Raw genomic sequence first — 7,074 nt, 5'->3', positions numbered from 1 at the left:
GCACTGGCCTTTTGATTGTCCCTAAAGTCAGGACACATACTCACGGAGAGGCAGCTTTTCATGGCCCTAGTCTGTGGAACAGCCTGCCGGAGGAGCTCAGGGCTGCAGAGAACGTACACGTTTTTAAGAACAGGCTCAAGACCCACCTTTTTAATTTAGCTTTTACTTAACGTTTATTTATTTTATGCTTTTTTATTCTATCCGGTTATTCTATTATTAATTTAGGCTTTACCTAATATTTATTGATTTTATTCTTATTCATTTTTTAATCTTCTTACTCTATTTATATTTATATTTATATTGTAACCCGTTCTTATTTATTTTATCATTTTACCCTGTATATATCCTATTGTGTCATATCTCCAGTGTTTCCTCGGAGAGGGCTCTCTGCACCGGGGCTGTGATCAACCGTGGCTGCTGGGGCTCTGGGGGTCCTCTCAGCCTGGCTGGGGGGCTTCTTTGCCTCCCTCCTGCTGTGTGTCCAGCCCGGAGGCTGCGGTCTGTGACCGGCTCCCGGTGCAGACGGCTCCCTGTTATAGTGTTTCCTCATTTGGCACATGCGTACCCAGCCAAATTTTACGCTTTAAGTGTGTGTGTGTGTGTGGGGGGGGGGGGGGGATATGTGTGTATTCACATTGTTTATGTTAATGAGAGTGTGGGGAGTGAGTTGGAGGGTGGGGTGGTTTTAACCATGTAAAGCACTTTGTGCTACATTTTTTTTTGTATGAAAAGTGCTTTATAAATAAAGATTGATTGATTGAAGTGTATGTAAGTGAGCCAATGAAAACCATGAAGCAGGAAAAGAACTATTTTCTAAAATGGCTTTAAAACAAAATCTAAACTAACCAAGATTTACTAAAACATATGTGAGATGTTATTTTGATAGCATTAATATTTCCTTGGTTCAAGATGAACACATTTCTCACTACATTTTTTGCAGTCTCTCCTACAGAAGTGAACAGTTCAGTGGACTGAGAGGACTCATTTGAGTGTGTTACAGAAGCCAACCCAAATGCAAACTTTACCTGGAGCAGGTAAAGTATAAATATTTATTTTACTGCGTAAGGCATGTTTTTTAAGTAGAGTGTGCTAGTGGTCCTATCAGATTTAAGGTACCATAGCAGAGTTGGGTGCGAAGAAAATTTTTTTGATATGTATCAACAGATTTTTGCTATATTTGGGAGATTAAAACTATCCAGAAACCCTGTCTTTGCACCACCACAGATCTCCTCTACCAAGACACACCCACGATATCTAAAATCTCTCCCTCGGCTGCCCCTGATAAACACTGTACCCAACACCTAGGGCACCTCCTGCACATGTTATTTCTTCAGGATATTCTTATTAGGGCTTCGTGGGTTAAAGCCTTGCCCCAGGGATACCCGCTCACCATTTGCCTCGTTTCTGGGTTGGGCCTTGATAACCCCACCGTGAAAACCTACTCTTCATAGGGTTTTCTGAATGGCTCTTTATCTGCTTTTCACTAAAGACAAAGACTTTGTCAACTGCCTTTATTCCCCCACAGCTCAAGCTGTAGTCCAAGTATTGTCTCCATTAACATGATGTTTTGTGTATCCATCGTCTTTATGTGAATAAAGAAAAATACTATCACAAAGACTGAAATTTGTTTAACTTTTCATTTAACTTTTGGCACAAATCACAACTCACTCACTTTATGTATATTTAATGTTGAGCCTCATTCATGTTTTTTCCCAGATCTGGGCAGTCTTTCCTGGAGTCTGCTGTCAAAGAAGAGGGTGCAAAGCTACAACTGCTGAGTCTGACCGCTTATCTAAAAGGCCTCTATGAGTGTGAAGCAGCTAACTCATATGGAATAAAACATGGTCAGCTCTATGTGCATGTGGCATCAGGTGAGATCAGTTTGGATTTAGCTGTGCAGTTTGTTCAAATTTATCTTTTGTTTCTCTTTTTTAGATCTGAGCTTTTGTGGATGTTGTGTCATTTAGATTTTACTCTGTTTGGTTTTCTTGTTTTCTCCTATTGAAAGATATAAACAGAGACTTGAATATCTAGACTATGAGTAAAATTATTCCATATAAATTTCTCTCCATATTTAAGCATTTTCATCATGCCCTAGAAGTTAGAATTCCTTGGAGAATAGTTACGTTAAAGAAGTAGTTCGATTACCCTAGAGATAAGTTAATCAATCAATGAGTGATGCTCCACCCAGTGTAATACGACCAGTTCTTTAAGCTAACAGCATGTCTTAGCTTGAAGTTCTTTTCATACCAAATTTGTCTCACATTCTTTTCTATGTCAGATCTTGTCTGTTGGAAAACATTTTTCAATGTGTTGGATACAGGTGTCAGGTGGTGTTTGAATACTGTCCAACTCATTTAAATGTGAAATATAAAACTAAATTCCAATAAACAGAGAAAACGATTAATCATCTCCTTCTCAATATATTCTTCCTTCTTGTGTCTCTGCAGGAGCATGCTCTGCTGCTTGGGCCTCATTTGGTCTTTTGCTTTCCTTGAATGCCATTGGAGCTACATGGTTCTTTTATAAATCCGGGTGTTTTCAAAAGTGCTTAGGACAATAACTCTTTGTGCACTGAATATGTAGCACTCTACTCCTAATATTAAAGGATATGTACACAATGTACAAATAGCTTTTGAAGTTTTAGTAAATAAAAATAGGCCAAGCCTCAATTGCAGACATTGTGCGGTTATATTTTGACTGGCATAAATGTGATTGGACCTGAACCGGAATGATGTCAGGGAAACTATGGAAGCCTTTTGAACAGCTCGTAATCTAAAACTTACAACATCCTCTTAAAACAATGAATTCATTCTCATGTACTGGGTCTCTGATGTTTATTTGTGATTTGAAAATATGTGTTGTACAGGGAGAGCAGAATTATTAGGCAAATGAGTATTTTGTCCACATCATCCTCTTCATGCATGTTGTCTTACTCCAAGCTGTATAGGCTCGAAAGCCTACTACCAATTAAGCATATTAGGTGATGTGCATCTCTGTAATGAGAAGGGGTGTGGTCTAATGACATCAACACTCTATATCAGGTGTGCATAATTATTAGGCAACTTCCTTTCCTTTGGCAAAATGGGTCAAAAGAAGGACTTGACAGGCTCAGAAAAGTCAAAAATAGTGAGATATCTTGCAGAGGGATGCAGCAGTCTCAAAATTGCAAAGCTTCTGAAGCGTGATCATCGAACAATCAAGCGTTTCATTCAAAATAGTCAACAGGGTCGCAAGAAGCGTGTGGAAAAACCAAGGCGCAAAATAACTGCCCATGAACTGAGAAAAGTCAAGCGTGCAGCTGCCAAGATGCCACTTGCCACCAGTTTGGCCATATTTCAGAGCTGCAACATCACTGGAGTGCCCAAAAGCACAAGGTGTGCAATACTCAGAGACATGGCCAAGGTAAGAAAGGCTGAAAGACGACCACCACTGAACAAGACACACAAGCTGAAACGTCAAGACTGGGCCAAGAAATATCTCAAGACTGATTTTTCTAAGGTTTTATGGACTGATGAAATGAGAGTGAGTCTTGATGGGCCAGATGGATGGGCCCGTGGCTGGATTGGTAAAGGGCAGAGAGCTCCAGTCCGACTCAGACGCCAGCAAGGTGGAGGTGGAGTACTGGTTTGGGCTGGTATCATCAAAGATGAGCTTGTGGGGCCTTTTCGGGTTGAGGATGGAGTCAAGCTCAACTCCCAGTCCTACTGCCAGTTTCTGGAAGACACCTTCTTCAAGCAGTGGTACAGCAAGAAGTCTGCATCCTTCAAGAAAAACATGATTTTCATGCAGGACAATGCTCCATCACACGCGTCCAAGTACTCCACAGCGTGGCTGGCAAGAAAGGGTATAAAAGAAGAAAAACTAATGACATGGCCTCCTTGTTCACCTGATCTGAACCCCATTGAGAACCTGTGGTCCATCATCAAATGTGAGATTTACAAGGAGGGACAACAGTACACCTCTCTGAACAGTGTCTGGGAGGCTGTGGTTGCTGCTGCACGCAATGTTGATGGTGAACAGATCAAAACACTGACAGAATCCATGGATGGCAGGCTTTTGAGTGTCCTTGCAAAGAAAGGTGGCTATATTGGTCACTGATTTGTTTTTGAATGTCAGAAATGTATATTTGTGAATGTGGAGATGATATATTGGTTTCACTAGTAAAAATAAATAATTGAAATGGGTATATATTTGTTTTTTTGTTAAGTTGCCTAATAATTATGCACAGTAATAGTCACCTGCACACACAGATATCCCCCTAAAATAGCTAAAACTAAAAACTACTTCCAAAAACATTCAGCTTTGATATTAATGAGTTTTTTTGGGTTCATTGAGAACATGGTTGTTGTTCAATAATAAAATTATTCCTCAAAAATACAACTTGCCTAATAATTCTGCACTCCCTGTATACTTTAGTTTCAGCCAAATACATTAAAGTTGATTCTGTGCCTCACAGTACAGATGGACAATGATCCAAAACACACTGAAAAAGAAGCCCGGGAGGTTTTGAAGGTGGTGTAGTATTCTGCAGTGATGGACTCAGTCCCCTGATGTCACTCCAACTTGGCTGGATCTTACATCCTGAACACAAAGTTAAAAACAGGAAGAGCCAAGAATAAGAAAGTGAAAAGCCTGAGATTAAAGGGCTTGGAAAGGATCAAGAAGAGAAAACCCATTCTCCAATGATCTCTAAGACTTCACCCATTGCCTACAAAGGATACAATAAAGTATTCAAACCAAACAGTCTGTTTTATGATTATGTTTATGTTTCCCCAGTTACAGTTCAGCTTCATATGCAATACAGTAGTTTTGTTCAAAGCCTTCAATTAAAATTACGAGTTTTGCACTTGAATTGCACCTTGTTTGGTTTTCTCTAAAGAACTGAGCAGTTCAAAAGTAAATCTTTTTCTTTCTTCTCTTTATTGATTTTTGAGGAATTAAACTCAAGTGTTCTTTCTAAAATCTGCAGATACGCTAAAAGTCTTTGCATATTCTTCTGAAACTATCCAGACAGCACAACGAAGTATTGCAGACGTATACCTGCTCTGTCAGGTAGTGGCAGGTAACAGAGATGTGGTTTATCTCATTAGGAAGAATGTGTTTCTGTGGGTTAGCGCTGCTTTACCTACATTTCACCTTTCTCTTCATAACTCACACAAAGAGGGATTCAGGAGCTTTAATTTGGCTTTCTTATCAGCAAGAAGCAAGTACAATAATGTTTACCTCCACTTCACCTGACAATTCAGCTGGGGAGGCATTAGGTTGCATTGACATTGCTTACCCACTGAAAAATATTGAAAAATGTCCTGTCCACCAATAATAATGGATTGCATTTATATAGCGCTTTTCAAGGCACCCAAAGCACTTTACAATGCCACTATTCATTCACTCTCACACACTGGTGGGAAAATTCTATATTTCATTTTCCACTATTTAACCAGGTCAGTCACTTGGTCCAGTTCTTCCTGTGACTATTAAGCCAATCACCCTCCTCTCAGTTTTTGCTTATGTGATCCATGGCCAGAGCTGGCAATTTCAGAGCTAATCTTCAGTTATGTTTGAATATACACAAAAAAACAAAACAAAAAAAAACTGGCTTCTACTTCGTGGCTGCTGGGTGACCCGTCATCTGGGGCGCTCTTCAGCTCTTCCCAGGAGGGTGGCACAGATGCCCCTCCGATGATCCTCCTTGGGCTCTCGCACTCCGGGAGCCTCTGGATGTCTGGGGCCTGGATCTCCTTGATGCCTGCTTCATGCCCTGGGGGATGGGGCCATGGCTCCCCACACCCCTAGCAGATCATTACATAGATAAACCTTTTGAATACAAGCCCGCTGGTCCACACAGGTGTGCTCACAGGTGTGCACACGGGTATTCACTGTTCATTGACAAAAACTACCCCTTTCTTCGCTGCTACCTCAAAGCACATTGTGCGCTGTCAGTCCTGCGTGCTGCACAACAACATTCAATAGCTAGTACTATTATTTACACTTAGCTAGATTAAAGCGATGGTGTTTTGTTTATTATGCTGCTTGTAGAGTGGCTGTGGCTCAGGTGCAGCAGCTCAGCTACTGATTGGAAGGTTAGTTGTTCGATTCTTGGCTTCCCCAGTCTGCATGCCAAATATCCTTGGGCAAGATACTAACCCCAAGTTGCCCTCTGATGTGTTCATCAGAGTGTGAATGTAGTTTAGTTTGCACTTGTGTTTAGAAGTGCTTGTATGAGTGGGTGCAAATGGGTGAATGAGGCATGTTGTATACGGCGCTTTGAGTACTCTGGGAGAGTAGAAAAGCACTATATAAGAATCAGTCCATTTGCTCTTTTTGCTTGTTTTCTCTTTTTTTTTCTTACTCTCTCAACAGGTGATCTGGGAGATATTTTCGTTTTAAGTGCCCTTTCTTACTGTCCCTCTTCTCCTCTGTTTTTCTTTTTCCTTCCTCTCTTTCTTTCTCCCTTTCCTATCCCCCAACCATGCCTGTCCTGTCTGTAACAACTGAAAATAAAATAAAATAAAATAAAATAAAATAAAATAATACAAAGGTCGATCAAATAGACCAATACTGCAAGGCCGTGATGATCCACTTGGTAAAGTAAATCCGTTAGGTAACTTGTTGGCTGTCAGACAATAATTCTCGGCAGCCTTAACCCAATTTCTTTCGGGGTCAACAATCAGGATCAATAAAGTTTTATTGAATTGAATTGAATTGAATTGAATTGAATTCTGATGGCTAAAGAACCAAACGGGACAGGCAACAAAAAAAAAAAGGAACCTTCATAAGCAGTTTTTCTCTTTTTTTTAAAATAAGGAGACATCAGCACAGTCAAATGACAGACAGATGTTATTATAATGCTTGGGGTCTTGTAGTGTCTAATACAGGCCCTGACTGGGGACACCTGCTAATACAAGAGTTAAAGGCGTACGAATTAAAAATTACGTAAATACCGGCAATTACTTGTAAATTTTAGAAATAAGGAAAGGATAAGATGGGTGGGGGAAGGGGTGGGAGGGGGAGGAAGAGAGAGCGGGGGGGTGAATGGACAGGGGTGGGGGGGAAGGAAATTGGGGGGCACAC

The 7,074-nt window shown here is 40.6% G+C and overlaps 1 long non-coding RNA gene across 1 annotated transcript; it reads left to right on the top strand.

Annotated features, from left to right (window-relative positions):
• The first annotated feature begins 668 nt into the window (after positions 1 to 668).
• On the top strand, positions 669 to 2,930 carry LOC120717518. The gene is made up of 3 exons (XR_005692222.1): positions 669 to 1,034; positions 1,717 to 1,871; positions 2,451 to 2,930. It is a non-coding gene; the product is annotated as an uncharacterized LOC120717518 (long non-coding RNA).
• The last annotated feature ends 4,144 nt before the right edge of the window (positions 2,931 to 7,074 follow it).

Source organism: Simochromis diagramma, unplaced genomic scaffold, assembly GCF_900408965.1.
Source record: "Simochromis diagramma unplaced genomic scaffold, fSimDia1.1 OVJJ01000501.1, whole genome shotgun sequence".
Classification (NCBI taxonomy): domain Eukaryota; kingdom Metazoa; phylum Chordata; class Actinopteri; order Cichliformes; family Cichlidae; genus Simochromis; species Simochromis diagramma.
The sequence above is the reverse complement of the archived record's forward strand: the minus strand, read 5'-3'. Positions and strand labels throughout refer to the sequence as shown.